Source organism: Schistocerca cancellata, chromosome 2 (assembly GCF_023864275.1).
Source record: "Schistocerca cancellata isolate TAMUIC-IGC-003103 chromosome 2, iqSchCanc2.1, whole genome shotgun sequence".
Taxonomy (NCBI): domain Eukaryota; kingdom Metazoa; phylum Arthropoda; class Insecta; order Orthoptera; family Acrididae; genus Schistocerca; species Schistocerca cancellata.
The window spans coordinates 358,898,295-358,916,215 of NC_064627.1; the positions used below are offsets into that span (position 1 = coordinate 358,898,295).

The 17,921-nt window shown below is 45.8% G+C and overlaps 1 protein-coding gene across 2 annotated transcripts in view; it reads right to left on the minus strand.

Annotated features, from left to right (window-relative positions):
• Positions 1–17,921, minus strand: part of LOC126161747 (sodium bicarbonate cotransporter 3) — a 1,146,839-nt gene that overhangs the window by 912,792 nt on the left and 216,126 nt on the right. Inside the window, exon 1 of one of the 2 annotated variants that reach the window (XM_049917791.1) lies at positions 16,359–16,489. The exons of the other annotated variant lie outside the window; for it this stretch is intronic. The gene's annotated coding sequence lies outside the window, so the exon portion shown is untranslated. Of the gene's footprint in view, positions 1–16,358; positions 16,490–17,921 lie in introns of those variants that run through there. 2 annotated transcript variants of the gene reach the window in all.

Genomic DNA, 17,921 nt, shown 5'->3' on the forward strand with positions numbered 1-17,921 from the left:
AGTGGCAACGGCAGATACCTGACTCAGATTTATTAAAAGAAGTCCAAGGGAATTACTCCAATCTCAAAGACAGTCCTGGTTCACATCATCACAGTGGACCAGCAGGTGAGGTAGGCTATATTCAAAGGAGAGCTTTGCGTTGGTGTACTTGAGAGTGTCGCAAAACTGCTGAAAAAATTATAGTTGGAAAAGGAACAAGAAGGACGGTCTGTATCGTAGAGTACCTCACTCCCAAAATTTCAAGAGCAGCACTATGAAACTATTATTTGCAGAGTCAAGTATGAAATATTTCGACTCCCCCGTATGTACTGTTTTCTGACTGTTGATGTGGCACTCTCGTAAATGAAGACTGCTTTGTAAATTTGCTCGAGACACTTCCTTTATCTTAATAGTGCGACGGCCTGGTGCAAGTCTTTCATACATTGTAGATGTAAAACGTCATGATGGCAGATGGGAAGCAGCCAATTGGAGGATGGTATGCGGTCGTCAATAACGAGCTCTTAATTGAATGACGTCAATGTGCTTGAAAACACAAATTGCTCCCTTTGTATGTTCGGTCTTTTGTCTCTTTCGGCGCTTACTTCATGTTGACGTTTTTGAAATCGATGCATACACAATACCGTAGGAAAGGCAAATGCGTACAATGGCCTAACGCATAGGTTCTGTTGTGTGGTGACAATTCGGACGTGAGTTGGGGAAGTTAGCGAATATAAATGCGAAATCTAATGTGGATATGACAACTTGATTGTGGTGAATAATTTATAGCAGCCTGAGTAAGACAATGTTTTTAAGAACGCAAAGCAACTTGGGTCTTACGCGCCCATGCCAGAACCGTAGAACACGAAGACAAAGAAAGGAGTAATAAACGACTACACATTAATCCCAATCGACAGAAGAGAAGACAGCTAAAAACAACGACCTGGAGAAAGGTTCATAAAATAGGCCATAGACAAACGGAGGTCCTGAACTAAAAATTAAATGGCTTTTGCCATATTGCTACGACGGATAAAAAGTAAAACGCGGTCGACAGCCCGTGCGTCGTTCGCTAGAACGGCCGGTAACGCAGGCGGCAACACGAATTAGAACGTAATTGGTTTAAAAAGGGGCATTCCATCAGGAAACGGCCCACCGTCAAAAGTTGAGCGCATTGAGTACAAAGTGGTGGGGGAGCACCACTTAACAAATGGCGATGGCTAAAGAGACAGTGCCCGATACGCAACCTAGCTACAATGATCTTCTCACGGCGAGAGGGCCGTGAGGAGGTCGTCCAAGCCGCTGGGAGAGGCTTAATAACGCGGAGCTTGTTCCCATGAAGGAAGCACCAATGTTGATGCTAGAGTGACACCACCTGCTAACAGACGGCAACACAGGTCGTCAGACGGAATGTAAGAACCAGCGGGCTGAGGTACGAGGACTGCACCCTTGGGAGCAGCGTCAGCGGCCTCTTTTCCTGTCAGACCGACGTGACCAAGAACCCGCATAAACATCACAGTGGCTCCATCAAGAGTGAGCAAGTCACAGCTCTCCTGGACCCCTTTGCACTAAGAGGTGGACGGTGTACAGCGTACAGAAAAGCTTGTGTCGCCGGATGTAATGCGTGGCCTGATACAGGGCGAAGAGCTGATACCAGAAAACGTCACCACCAATGACAAAGCCACATCCGACACCACGGAGAGTCCGAGAGCCATCAGTCTACACAATGGTGCTCTCTGGAAGTTCCGAGCTTAGGTCGTGAAACTGAAGGCGATAGAGCGAGGCTGGAGTAGCGTCCTTAGGAAGCGAATGAAAGCCAAGGTGAACACGGGCAGCCGCACGAAGCAAAGGTGGTAAAGGGCTGACCCACCGGGAAAGTTGCAGGTAGCGTGAAGTGAAGCGGCTGGAGCAAGAGCCGAAAGCGAACTCCAGGAGGTAACAGAAGAGAGATGCACCCCATACTGGCGATCAAAGGAGTCATCGAAGAAGGAGGCATAGGATTGGTGGCCACGCATGGCAGACAAGTCACTGTGGTAGGACAGCGGTAGTTCGGCAGCTTCTGCATACAGACTCTCAACCGAGCTAGTGTAAAAGGTGCCAGTGGCCAAACGGAAACACGATGGTGGACAGTACCGAGATGGCGTAAGAGAGACGGACGTGCAGATGCATAAACGAAACACCCAAAGTCTAGTTTCGAATGGACAAGGGGCCGGCACAAACGGAGGAGGATGGTTAGATCTGCTCTCCATGAAGTACTACCGAGGAAACGTTGAACACTGAGGGACTGCATACAGCGGGCTGCCAGGTAAGACACGGGGGAGGACCAAGAAAGTTTCCTATCGAGCATGAGCCCCAGAAATTTCGTAGTTTCAACGAGCGGCAGAGCAACAGGCCCAAGATGTAAAGACGGTGGAAGAAACCAACTGCGCTGACAGAAATTCATTCAAACGGTTTAGTCAGTGGAAAAACTAAAGCCATTGTCGATGCGCCATAAGTAAAGACGTTTGAGACAACGCTTAAGACGCCATTCACTAGGACAGGTCCTTGGAGAATTGCAATAGATGGCAAAATCGTCAACGAAAAGAGAGCCAGGCCATTACCATAACCCTTTAGGTTAGTACCGATAGCGAATCTTTTAAAAATTTCTGAAGGAACCGGGACAGCCGGCCACGGAAGCCCCAGATTGAATGGTGATAGGCCCTTTCACGGTGAGCGAAGTGAGTGGCTTTTTACAAGTTGCAATACCGGTACGACTGACCAAGTTGTGGTGGTGGTGGTGGTGGTGGTGGTGGTGAATAGTGTTTAACGTCCCGTCAACAACGAGGTCATTAGAGACGGAGCGCAAGCTCGGGTTAGGGAAGGATTGGGAAGGAAATCGGCCGTGCCCTTTCAAAGGAACCATCCCGGCATTTGCCTGAAACGATTTAGGGAAATCACGGAAAACCTAAATCAGGATGGCCGGAGACGGGATTGAACCGTCGACCAAATTGTGAAGCTAAAGATTGTCGAGGTACGTGTTAACTACTTACGCGCGTCTCTTCAGGTATAACTTCCGGGCCGAGAGGCCTCGGTCTAAACATAAAACTATTTTTGATGTTCCGTGTATATCAGCGAGAGAAATCTTCAAACAGCAGCATCGAAAGCTCGAGGCGGCACCGAATTTGCAGTCGGAATAGGAGCTGTACAGTGGTCGTCTCCATTGTTGTGATGCCGCCTATGTGACAAGGTTATCTACTAAAAGTAATCGATCGTTAATCCCCGGGCGCAGATCTGTCTAGATATCTGCCACAGATGGGGTCGAAACGCCTAGCGAGTTTTGACTGAAATAAACACCGATGGTGAAAGCCTTAATTATACTGATATTTTCTTGTTTCCCAGAAAACGACTTACATTTCCCCGACAGTGATACTAATTCTAGTTACCGCAGGTTGCCGTTGCATTAGAATTAATTATTAAATATTAACCTAAGTCGTTAATTAAGGTTTGGTAACAAACAAATCCCTCAGAAACGCAACACTAGCAAGCGTTTTACAAAGTGACGTGGAGTTTTACATCTACATTTATGCTCCGAGAGTCACATTATAGAGCGCAGTGAAAAGTACTTTGCTTACCACTGCCTCCTCCCCCTCTCCTCTTGCAGTCACGAATCGTGCGCGGAAAGGCAATCGGCAAGCTTCCGTGCAACCTCGAGTCTGTCATTTTAGCTTTATGGTCTTTTAAGGATTTTACGGTGGCTTGAGGAGTATCTATACACATGTAGATTTGGTTGACTCTTCTAGAAGCGTACGCTTTAGGAATTTTAACAGTAATCCTCCCCGTAACGCACAACACCTGCCGTGACCACCTTCGTGGCGCTTTCGTGCTTACTAAACGGCTTTGTGACGAAACGTGCTTATCTTACGTGGGCCTTCTCTAGTTCCTTTGTTAATCAAATCTGAATTGTGTCTCATACCGAGGAGCAATACCCAAGTATAGGTCGAACGACGGTGTCGTAACCTGCGTCTTCCGCATTTTCTAAGGGTTCTCACGAATCTCGCATTTGCCTTTCCTACGATTACTTTTAAGCGGTCATTCCATTTTAAATTGCCTCATAGGCATACTCCCAGATATTTAATGAATGTGACTGCTTCCAGTGACTGCTCGGAAATTGTGTGACCATGCAATAATGGAGATTTCTACATATTTATGTGCAATACGTTACATTTGTTTATGTTGATGATCTGCTTACGATCCCTGCACCAAAAGTTGATTCATTGCACGTCTTTCTGCATTTGTTACATTTTTCTAGCACTCCCATTTCTCTGTATATAGATTGTTCACCGAACAAACTAGCTCGCTTACGTATATCAAGTCTCTCTCCTAAGAGTCGTCAGGTGTATTTTCTTTGGCATTTCGGCAGGTATTTGCAATTTAATTTTTGCATTATGTATAAAGAATCACGCCAAACAAATAATGCTCATCACGTCTTTCATGCGGCGCCCACTGTCAACAGAAAGTTTCGATTTTTTTCCAATTACAGTGAAAATGATTTTTAAATCATAAACCTATGCTCCCATTCAACAGAGCGCTCCAAAATTAGTCTAGCTCGATAATGGTTTTATCGATATATATTAACAGCGGCAGTAAAACTCTAAGAATAACCAGTACTCCATCAGCGACAGCACTGCTACCGCAAAATGCGCAGCGCTACCGAGCCGCTCTGGACTGTTGTTTACTCTTCGTATTTTACTCTTAATACGTATCGATGGAACATTCGGACCAGACTAATTTGGGAGCGCTCTACCGAATGGGCAAATAAAATTCTGCTTTCTGTTGACAGTGGGCGTCGCATGAAAGACATGATGAGCACTATTTGCTTGGGGTGAGTCTTGCTACACAACCGAAAAGTGAAATTTCAGATATCTGCCGAAACACCATAGAAAATACACCTGACTACTCTTAGGACAAAGGCACTGTATTTAGGACTAAGGCCTTTCCTGACTACAAAAATATATTTCTAGATACAGCTAACCGATTTGTTGCAAATGCCCTTCTTTTATGAATACTTGAAGAGTTAGGCTATAATTATAACGAAACGCGTTTCTGTATCAAACATATTCTTTTGAAATAAAACTAATTTCTATAACTAATTTGTATAATCCGGGGAAGACTATGTTCACCCTGTAATGATCCTTCAACATTCTCTTGGGATACGCCAGAAGTTACGTTTAAAGATTTATCTCCTTGCTGTAATGTATTTGCTAGGAACTCTTCAATCAAATCACAAAACTGGCGTAGCATTTCGTACGAGCGCGTTTAGTTCATTAAGCACGTTTTCATTGTGTTGAAGAAATTTTAGTAGGTGCCTATTGCACTGCAGTCCACGATGCATACGCAGAGCGCATTTAAACACTCCTGAGCTCCTCCTCTGCCTGTATAAAGAAGTACCAGCAAATTAGAATAAGTGGCCATCATCAAAGCGTTAAAGCTTCCATCCGGAAGCAGTGTCACTACCGTACACCCGAGCAAGCACGTGGAAACAGGGACCGTTTCTTCGTGCGTGACGAGCTACAAGTCTGATACATTGGTCAGCCAGAACACTATGGGGACCGATGACCTAGCAGTTTGGTCCCTTTCCCTCCCCCCCCCCCCTTTTAAACCAACCAAGCAGAACATTATGACCACCTACCTAAGAGACGGTATGTCCAACTCTAGCACCGGTAACAGGGGCGACGCTTCGTGGCGTAGAGGCAATGAGGGAAGGGAGTTGCGCACACCAAGTTCAGATCTGGCGACCAGGGGGGCCAGCACATCAATTGGAACTCGCCACTGTGTTCCTCGAACCATTCTGTCACACTCCTGGCCTTGTGACAAGGCGTATTATCGTGTTGAAAAATGCCACTGCCGTACGGAAGCATGATCGTGATGAAAGATGTACGTGGTCTGCAAACTGTGTACGACACTCCTTGGCCGTCATGGTGCCTTGCACGAGCACCACTGGACCAATGGGTGCCCACGTGAATGTTCCCCACAGCATAATCATAATGCAGCCACCGTCAGCTCAGCATTTCTCTGTCCCGCAGTACATGCGTCAATAAACTGTTCCATTGGGAGACAACGGATTCGCGCCCTTCCATCAGCATGATGATGAACGTACTGGGATGCCCCAGACCATGCAACGCTGTCACGGCAGTAACGTCCAGTGCCGATGGTCACGGGCTCCTTTCAGTCGTAGTTGCCAATGTCGTGGTGTTAACATAGGCACATTCATGGATAGTTGGCTGCGGAGGCCGATCGTTAAAACTGTTCGGTGCACAGTGTGTTCAGACGGACTTGTACACTGCCCAGCATTAAAGCCTGATGTTATTCCCACCAAAGTTCACCTTCCTCCCCTGTCCTGTTTTGTCAGTCTGCCAGCCTACGACGTCCGACGTCTGTAACGAAGGGTTGCTGCCCAATCCACGACGTCTGGACGTGGATTCGCCACGTGTTCAAGAGACACACTACAACACTCCTCGAACATCCGAGAAAAAACGTGGAGTTTCGAAACGATCGTGCCGAGCCTTCGGGCCATCACAATGTGCCCTGTGTCAAACTCAGACAAATCGTGCGTCTTATCCATTCCACACACTGATAGCACATTCACTAATACTACATGCACCGTGTGTGTGTGTGTGTGTGTGTGTGTGTGTGTGTGTGTGTGTGTGTGTGTGTGTGTGTGTGCTATCAAATTGTAATAACCCAAAAACTTTTAACGTCCTCTACGGTCTAATACAGAAGGGTGCATTCTTTTATCGCTTCATTGGATGACGCCATCTGCGGCAAAGACATTTGACGGTTGACCGAACATCCAAATATGTTTCAGCGTGTAATAACACATGCACGTTTGTCGTCGAACTATGGCACCTCGCGCTTATCGCTAGGAGGCGCATCTGTCATTCAGAGCAGCCGGCAACGGGTTTCACAGTCTCCCTTCTCTCAGCTCATTATACAACGGAGTGCGCCCTATTCACCTACCGTATCTGTAGTCCTCGAATTTACAGAGAAAAATCTCTCATCAGCATGTCTCTTCGGCAAAAATTTGACATTCTTACTATCCAGTCCCGAGCAGCCCTCTTAGTCTGCAGAAGATTCTATCGTATACCGCCTAAGGCTTTGGAAGAACAAAGCAAATTACAAAATGATTTCGACAAGTTACGTATCTGCATGTAGCGAAATGTGTCAGCTGACTCTGAACAATAAAAATTGTGAGGTTGTAACGCCGGAAATGCATATCATCCTATTTCCATCTATTGTACTATACATTTTTTCCATATTTTGTTACCTGAAGATATGACACTTCTGTGTCATTATATATTGCAATTGTCTTACTATATATATATATATATATATATATATATATATATATATATAATTGGTTTGTTTTGTAAATACTATTTGTATTTTTACGCTGGGTCTGGCCTAGGGAAAACTATGCTATTGGACGATTACATCGATAGGTCGTGTGGAGAACCAAAGTGTGTAGCATCTTTGGGAGTGTTAACTCTGCCGCGTGGAGCGCGGGCAGATCGGGGTCTGGCTGGAGTAGGGCGGAGGAGCAGGTGTGTTGTGCGACGCTCCCGCGAGTTGCCGCGCTTTCGGGGTTTGGCAGCATGTAATTGCGCTCGACTTGCTATGTTAGTTTCTGACATGGTGTCGCGGACGGGAAGCATTAGCTGGCACACATCAAGAGCCCGTTTCGCCTGGAGACCGTGTCGAGAAGACGGCGCGCCAACATCCAGCTTCTGCAACAGCGACGGCCGACAATGAGTGACTGTCGCCACATCCTCTATCGACGACTTCAGACCTTCAATCAACCAACAAGACAGACTGAAAGCACGTAAAGTTTTAGAACTGTATGCCAGACCTCAGCTTTTCAAACTTTTCATTAGCATCACTAAAATACAGCAACTTAGCATGTACCTTCGTTGCTCATTGTCCCAATTACAATACCAAGCAGGTCCCTTCCTTTTCCGAAATGAACTCGAGTGTCGTTGAAATTCAAATGCCAGCATTAAAGTAATATCATTCGATTTCACTGCTTTAATTTCAAAGTTCAGTTAAGGTATTCATAGCTGGCTACAATATTTAGATTACACAAGCACAAATTAAGAATGCGAGTTTTGTTACTATATTTTAGCTTACCTGTGACTGCAGTTCAGCTTGGTATGTACTAAATTTTACTATTGTTAATTGTTCAGAATCATTTAATTCAAGTTGAAAGTTAAATCTCTTATTTCTAAATTGCGTAGATTCAAGTAGCTTTTGAAATGATTGTTGAGGTAGCCCAAGACTAATCTTATTTTATTGAATTTCGTGGTGCTTCAGAAACAAAGTTCACTATTGCTTTCAGTCACTAAATTAACTTTCAATTTTCCGGTTTTATTAATTCTTTTGCTAAATGAAGTCAGAGTGTAGCGAAATTTATTACTTCAGACAAACATTCAGTTTTCACATAACACGTGTCAACCTTCAGTTGCCCCGCTTTTAGTGCAAATTATATGTGCAATAACCTTTCTTTTTCAGTTATTATAGTAGTTGTCCATAGAACTGGCGACCGTAATTTTCCCCAAATCTCAAATATATAATTAACGCCAGTTAATTGTTAACGTAACGACCGCACATTTACTTTCTTTATTAACTTTACCCTTTTTCAAAATTAATTTCCACCAATTTCACTTGCATTTTTCCTTTCAATTTGGATGTAACCCTTTCCTCCCTCTTTACCGACGGATTAACTTCGGTGACGATTGCTTTTCCCAAATTTCCATTAGGTACCCGCGGTTTAATTTTTCACTGTCTTTAAAGTCGATAAGTGAGGGGGAGGTTACGAGGTCCATCACGTGCATACTATAAGAAAACCGCTAAATTTCGGTTACACGAACTGAGAATCTGTCGATTCAACTACATACCTAGAAATCGCTATTACGAATAACTTAAATCGAAACTAACAAATAGAAAGTACTGTGGGGAAGGAGAGCCAAAAAAGAATGCGTTTTGTTGGAAACACCCTGACAAGGTGCAACAGAACTACTGGAGACACTGCCCACACTACATTTGCTCTACCGCTTGTCGAGTATTGTTGTAAGGTATAGGATTCATACCAGACAGGATCTACGGTGGCCATGAAAGAAGTTCAAAGTAGAGGAGCTCGTTTTGTATTATGGAGGGGAGAGGCGGACATGAATATGATCATGGAGTGGAATGGCTGTCACTAAAACAAAGGTGTTTTAACCAACAAGTTTCTCCTACGTATCTATTTATGCTTTTTCATTTGCTCGCAAGTATGTATGGAGGAACTATGATTGTGATGAAATAAGAGAAATCAGAACTCGCATGGGAAAACGTAAGTGTTAGTTTTTCCCATGCGCTATACGAGAGTGGAACGGTCTAGAAAGAATATGTTGGCTGCTACATGAACCCCCTACCAAACTCGTATGTGTGAATTGCAGAATAGTCATTAGATGTAATCATGTAGATGTTGGTAAGCATACTATTAGGATCTAACGAAGAACGCAGCAAATTGGTTTATAGCTTTAGCAAATCAAATAATATTCGAGTGTCTTGCTATCTGAGATTAGCCCCAGTTGGCCGAAACGCGCCGCATATTAATGTTATAAATACACTGAAGCGTCAAAGAAACTGGTATATGCATGAGTATTCAAATACAGAGACACAAAAACAGGCAGAATACGACGCTGCGGTCGGCAACGCCCATACAAGACAAGTGTCTGGCGCAGTTGTTAGGTCGGTTACTGCTGTTTCAATGTCAGATTATCAAGATTTAAGTGAGTTGGAAGTGGTGTTATAGTCGGAGCACGAGCGATGGGGCACAATCCGAGGTAGCGATGAAGTGGGGATTTTCCCGTACGACCATTTCGCGAGGCTACGGGGAATATCAGAAATCCAGTAAACTATTTAATCTCCGAGATCACTGCGACCGGAAAAAAGATCATGCAAGAATGGGACCAATGACGATTCAAGGGAGTCGTTCAACATGACAGAAGTGCGACCCTTCTGCAAATTGCTGCAGATTTCAATTTTGGGCCAGCGACAAGTGTCAGCGTGCGAACCATTCAGCGAAACATTATTGATATGTGCTTTCGGAGCCAAAGGCCCACTCGTGTACCCTTTATGACTGCACAACACAAAGCTTTACGCCTCGTCTGGACCCGTCAACACCGACAATGGACTGCTGTTGACAGGAAACATGTTGTATGGTCGGACGACTCTCTTTTCAAATTGTATCGAGCGGATGGAGGTATACGGGTGTGGAGACAACCTCATGAATCCATGGACCCCGCATGTCAGCAGGGGACTGTTCAAGCTGGTTGAGGTTCTGTAATGATGTGGGGCTTATGCAGTTGGAGTGATAAGGGGTTCCTGATACGTCAAGATACGACTCTGACAGGTGACACGTACGTAAGCAGCCTGTCTGATAACCTGCAACCATTCGTGTCCATTGTGCATTCGGACCGACTTGGGCAATTCCAGCAGGACAATGCGACACCCCACGCGTGCAGAATTGTTACAGAGTGGCTACAGGAATACTCTTCTGAGTTTAAACACTTTCGGTGGCCACGCGACTCTCCAGACACGAACTTTATTGAGCGTACCTGATATGCCTAGCAATGGGCTGCTCAGAAGAGATCTCAACCCTCTCGTACTTTTACGGATTTTTGGACAGCCCTGCAGGATTCATGGTGTCAGTTATCTCCAGAACTACTTCAGACATTAGTTGAATCCATGCGCTTCTGCACACTCGCGGGGGCTCTACGCGATATTAGGCAGGTGTACCAGTTTCTTTGGCTCTTCAGTGTATTGTCCATATACAGTGTGACTGTTTTCGAGATTATACACTCCTGGAAATTGAAATAAGAACACCGTGAATTCATTGTCCCAGGAAGGGGAAACTTTATTGACACATTCCTGGGGTCAGATACATCACATGATCACACTGACAGAACCACAGGCACATAGACACAGGCAACAGAGCATGCACAATGTCGGCACTAGTACAGTGTATATCCACCTTTCGCAGCAATGCAGGCTGCTATTCTCCCATGGAGACGATCGTAGAGATGCTGGATGTAGTCCTGTGGAACGGCTTGCCATGCCATTTCCACCTGGCGTCTCAGTTGGACCAGCGTTCGTACTGGACGTGCAGACCGCGTGAGACGACGCTTCATCCAGTCCCAAACATGCTCAATGGGGGACAGATCCGGAGATCTTGCTGGCCAGGGTAGTTGACTTACACCTTCTAGAGCACGTTGGGTGGCACGGGATACATGCGGACGTGCATTGTCCTGTTGGAACAGCAAGTTCCCTTGCCGGTCTAGGAATGGTAGAACGATGGGTTCGATGACGGTTTGGATGTACCGTGCACTATTCAGTGTCCCCTCGACGATCACCAGTGGTGTACGGCCAGTGTAGGAGATCGCTCCCCACACCATGATGCCGGGTGTTGGACCTGTGTGCCTCGGTCGTATGCAGTCCTGATTGTGGCGCTCACCTGCACGGCGCCAAACACGCATACGACCATCATTGGCACCAAGGCAGAAGCGACTCTCATCGCTGAAGACGACACGTCTCCATTCGTCCCTCCATTCACGCCTGTCGCGACACCACTGGAGGCGGGCTGCACGATGTTGGGGCGTGAGCGGAAGACGGCCTAACGGTGTGCGGGACCGTAGCCCAGCTTCATGGAGACGGTTGCGAATGGTCCTCGCCGATACCCCAGGAGCAACAGTGTCCCTAATTTGCTGGGAAGTGGCGGTGCGGTCCCCTACGGCACTGCGTAGGATCCTACGGTCTTGGCGTACATCCGTGCGTCGCTGCGGTTCGGTCCCAGGTCGACGAGCACGTGCACCTTCCGCCGACCACTGGCGACAACATCGATGTACTGTGGAGACCTCACGCCCCACGTGTTGAGCAATTCGGCGGTACGTTCACCCGGCCTCCCGCATGCCCACTATACGCCCTCGCTCAAAGTCCGTCAACTGCACATACGGTTCACGTCCACGCTGTCGCGGCATGCTACCAGTGTTAAAGACTGCGATGGAGCTCCGTATGCCACGGCAAACTGGCTGACACTGACGGCGGCGGTGCACAAATGCTGCGCAGCTAGCGCCATTCGACGGCCAACACCGCGGTTCCTGGTGTGTCCGCTGTGCCGTGCGTGTGATCATTGCTTGTACAGCCCTCTCGCAGTGTCCGGAGCAAGTATGGTGGGTCTGACACACCGGTGTCAATGTGTTCTTTTTTCCATTTCCAGGAGTGTATATATAATCCTTATCTGCGCAGTCTATAGTGGTTCTTTCTGTCAGTATTAGCGTCTATGAGCGAGGGAGAAATGCCTTTGCGCACACCCTAGTATTTTTTTTTTATTTTCTTGCTCACGCAGATGTCACTGCGTTGACTTATAATTCCCTAATGATTCCCTCAATATCAGTGATTTTAATGCAGTTGATGGTCTTTCACGGACTTCCATCACATCTGTTCCCAATGAGACGCTATTCAGAAATGAGAACCTCTGATTGTTTGTAAAAGTAGAAGTGTTCCCTAACGTCTCTGTAGTTGATGCGACTGCACGCAATTGGCAGGACATCCTGGTCAAATCCCAGCGTGGCACTAAATGTAACTGGTCACAACGTATTCATCACGCTTCAGGTTCTGCATTTCTGAACGAATTTCACTGATACTTCCTGACACTGATTTCACCCCCTTGATTGCACTCACTCCAATACATTCAGTTTCATTTAGCTGACAGCCATGATTGGCGTGACACGGTAACAGTAACCAACACAGCGATCTTCAGTGGTTTGTTTCGTACTCTGAAATGAAATTCTTGCTACCTTCACAGAACAACAACCTTTCTAACTAAAAGGCCCTTTCGTTGTTCGCAAATAATTAGCTGCTAATACATTTCCCCTTCTGTCCGAATCCAATATAGGGGAGCTCCAACAACTGATACAAATTTCCATGTATTTCGATTTTTGTAAATGGAGTAGACGCAGAACAACGAAATTAAACAGCTACCTGAAAACACAATAACTCTCTCTCCAAACAGTTTGCGTAGGTCAAGTCTTGTCTGATCACACAGCAGCCTTTAAACATACACAAAAATATTTTAAGCACAATCATAGACGGGGCAGTAAAGCTCCAACGGAACGGTACTGTATACTAACTTGTGTGACAGAAGGAAAGAAAGAACAGTGACGTAACAGCTCCAGCTGCTGATAACACTATTAATATGACTTAACACAATCTTTAAGAGCTTAGTGACACACTGCACTTCATATACGACCTTTACCCATTAAGCGTAAGCTGTAGATCAAAACAATGTCGGATTACTATGTTCAGTTTAAAATACCAATTACAAAGAAATTACCAATCTGACGCAGCAAAATGAAGTAAATAAGCATCTTTCATAGAATGTACTACATTGAAATATTAGGTTTTCCGATAAGACGATTACATAACAATTATAAAGAAGAAAAGTTCAGATTTTTACTGTGCGGCATTTCCATTGTTCTTACGAACATTCCAGTTACAATGGGAATGACGTCTTCCTCGAAGGAACGTGTTGAGGTACACGTATGTATCTGATACACTAATCCCTAGTATATCAATACATTAATTATTTTCCAAGCTTAATCTTGCCCTGAAAGTCAATGGTTTCATGCACTGTGGAAAAGGAATGTATTTTGGTCAGACTCATGCTCTTTCAAGTGACAGTTCGCAGCATCTGTCAGACGCGACAATACACAAACCAGTAAACAGACGGAAAATACTAATTATGCAACAATAATTCAGCCGTACGTCATAATTCATGTTGGCTCCCCCTTTGAAGTCATAGGTAGGTACGTTGTTATAAATTCTGTGTTCATGGAAATGGTTTAATTGCGTGTTTATTTTCTATAACTATTATTAGTGTCCTCAAATTGCATGTTTGACTATCTTATTTTCTATAACTATTATTAGTTTCCCCAGTTACATCGGGCTGCTGAGTAGAAGGACTGATTCCTGCACTATGAAATAAGCTGTCTCCTGTGGTTTGAGTACTACATTTAAGTGAAGTGCACACACTCGAAAATTGGAGAAAGAGGCTTTTACGGTCAATTAACTGGATGCATCTCTAATTTCTTAGTTATATTTTTGTAGCGAATTCCAAACTACACAGCGCTTCTGGGAAAACTCACTTCATCCCGTAATTACTTTGCTGCGACGCTTTAATATTCGGATACTCTACATGCAGTACCAGTATCGTGCACGAAACATGCTGTCGTTTATTTTGAGTGCACCAACTCATCCTCTGGCGGCAAATTCACTTTAATCCGGTATTTTACTGTATAATTTGGAGATGTCACTGATGTGTAACATTATACACAAGTCACAAACAGAACTATTACTCTGTATTGATTTGTCTATGGAAATAGTAGTTGAGCTCGATGGCTTTGAATTAAATTACTTTATAGAAATACAGCAATCTGCCATTTGTCTTACTGTTTTATGTATGCTTTCACATCTTCACTTGGCGTAACATAATTCTCATCAATACATTTTCTGGACAACATTTTGAACTCTGAAGCTGCCTTATGTTCTGTAATTTTTTTCGTATTTATGTACATAGCGCACACATGTTAAGCTCCACTGATAGGGCGTAACAAACTGTTTCGGAATTCACGTCTAAACTGAAGTTAAATTTTTCTTTGTACGTTGCGAACCTACTTCTGAAGTCAGCTGTGTTTACAGAATTAATATTGGCAGCCTTATAATTTGACACTTGTCTCCATATGACGTAAATATTAATCGTTTCGCATTCCTTCCTTAGTACACAATGTTATTAGTGTAATCAATAGCGCTATTTACAAAATAAAATGAACTGTAGAGTTCAAAATGCAGTCGACAGATACGTTATATCGAAGAAGATATACATGTATTATGCCAATTACAGATGGAGGAATGTCCGAAGCGTTCTTGGCATAAATAAAGTTGTATAAAAAGTGGCTGGCTGCTGTATTTCTTCAAATGGTATTACATTATAACCACAAAAAATCATACTATACTCAAAGTAGAAGCCTGACGATGAGCTGAAGATCGAAACGTGTAGTGGCATATTAAACACAATGAAACGCTTAGAAATATATTGCAATACGTGAAGCTGCTATATAATTTGTTTTTAATTTTGGGGGCCTATGGCTGGTTTCAGTCAGACCATTTTCGAGTGCAAATTTTTGTCACACACACACACACACACACACAAATAAATAAATAAAAATCAGAGCTGTGGAACACAAGCAAGAACTATTTTGCAATACAACGAAGCTAACAACTTCATGTATGCTCGTTATCCGAGCATCTGTTCAGTTAAACAACTTAGTCGTCCTCCGTGTGTCTGATGTGGAGGACAGGGCCTCGGTTCCCAGCGCTGGCAGTGCTTTTTCTTCAGTGTGACAACAGGAACGGGGTGCAAACAGCTTCGTGTTGCGAGATGGGAAGCTTCTTAAATGAGAAGTTTCAAAAGTCGACAAAGGCCTGGAGAGCGGTTTGCTGACAACAAAGCGATTCACAACGCATCCGCATGACGCCACATGGCAGGGGGATGACACAGAGCCCGGTGGACATCGCGTGCTTTTAAGCTACTGACTGCGGAGTTTAGTTTAAACGACGTTAATTCGTACTGTCACAGGTAACTGGCGTCGAGGCAGAAAAGCACCCAAACATGAATGTCACGATTGTACACAACAGCAAACAGTTCACGAGTTCGAGATTCACAGTACGAAGCATCGCAAGATACTTAAGAGGAGAGTCGATGAAATAGCGTAGTTTGATAGCTGAAGGTTGAGAATTGCATCTCATAGAAAGCTTAAGTCGAAAAATGGTGTATAATAATTCAGTTATGTTCAAAAAGGCAATTATTCTATTCAGTGACTGAATCTCGTATTGTGTCATGGGCATATATTAATGCATGGTGCCAGGTAGGTCTTTATTTGGGACTTATTTTGTGGAGAAATGTCTCGTGTTGTGTATTCGTGACATTCATTCTCGGATGCTGGATTGCTTTGACGCCAGTTACGTCAGATACGTATGCCTGTGTGAAGTTAGTTTATGTTTTCGACTAGCGTCGTTGTAACCTAATTTTCAGTTTAGTATAGTGCGCTAATGAGTAGTAAAGCGCCAGTTACATTGACTTAATTGAGTTAAGGATGAACTAGAAAAATCGGGATATAAAGCTTTTTGTTTCGTTTTGCATTTGCTCCAGTATCTTCGTAAGTTTCTGGTGATCTGTCGGAGGGAAACAATTTTCTTCGGGCCAATGACAAGTAGACAGGGCTGATGAGAGGCGAGGTGGAGCCGTGAGTTACCGGTATGCGGTAGGAGGTGGCCGAGCGTCTGCCGCCGAGCAGCGGGGCGGGCCGGACGACGCCCGCTCAGTGGAGGCGCCGCGACGCCGACGGACAGCTGAGGAGAGCCGCTGGCTCCCGGGCTAGCGAGCGATCAGGCGGCGGCGGTGGCGGCGGCGTCAGCTGGAGCGACGGGAGACGGGCGACCGTCCGCGAGCACTGCGAGGCGCGCACTGCCTATTGATCCCCGCGAGGGAGGCGGGGCTGGCGCACTAGCGCCGCGCGCGACTCGGGCCGCAAACGCGCCGGAAGACACTCGCGGGCCTGTTGCGCGCTGCGCCGTGCTGTGCGGCTATCGGCCGGCGCCGCAGCTGCCGACTGGAAGGCCACTTCCTACTGTTGCGGAAGCGAGCAGCGCCGATACCGCCTCGAGTCTCTTGTCTCCACAGCAGGCGGGCGCACCGTTACCAATGCGTCCTCTTTTACCGATGTAATAAAATGAAACACTTGCAACCATCCTTGTAATGTTATTTACTACCATCTAACAACCGTTTTCGGAGACTCAATACACCATCTTCGAGCCTGGGCGGCCGCTGTGGCCTAGCGGTTCGAGGCGCTTCAGTCCGAAACCGCGCTGTTGCTACGGTCGCAGGTTCGAATCCTGCCTCGGGCGTGGATGTGTGTGATGTCCTTAGATTATTTAGGTCTAAGTAATTCTAAGTTTTAGGGACTGATGACCTCAGATGTCAAGTCCCTTTTTTTTTGTGATATGTTACAATACAGCATCACCGGTCTAACTGTGTTGGTGAGGCAGTAAATTTATCCACAGGGCAGTGACTGCGTCACTGCAATTCACTTTGGAGGTGTGGCGGTGGGACTTGTAGTCCCGTACCACCCTCTGACGGTGACAGTACTACATGAGTCAGGCGGAAAAATTTAGCCTAACGTGGGCAGGTGTGGTTGGAAAGTATTGGACGTAGAATGGGGGCTAGTCCCGCCAAAGGATGCGTCCGTGGTAGGCGTGGCAGACCTATCGTTACCCATGGTCGGAATCCGATTCCTCTAGGATGGTTAGGGGAACCGGATGTCGATGCCAGCGGCGTGGAAGTGTGGTCCCAACGTGGCGTAACCCATGGACAGTGTCCCGCAAGGCATCCACTTTCTCATAGAGCCGCCGCGCGTTGTTGCGTATGGTCGTCTTTAGGGGTACGATATCCGCTCCCTCGTGGAGAGTGACAATTCTCGTGAGTGGCGGTGCGTGCAGGCTCCACCTGAGCACCTTGTTCTGCAGGCGCTGCAATGTCCGCATCCTGGTGACACTAATCGTGGCCCATGCAGCAGATCCATACGTGAGGGCAGGCAGGATAACTGTTCGGTAAATGCGGAGCTTGGTATGCAGGTTAAGTTCCCTACTGCGAAAGAGCGGGTACAACGCCCTGGTTAGCTTTTGCCCCTTGTTGGTGACATACCCCGCATGACAGTGGAAGAGCAACTTGTGGTCCATCTGGACCCCGAGATCGGTGGTTGTCGGGGGCCAGGGCACCTGCAGGTTAGCTTTTGCCCCTTGTTGGTGACATACTCCGT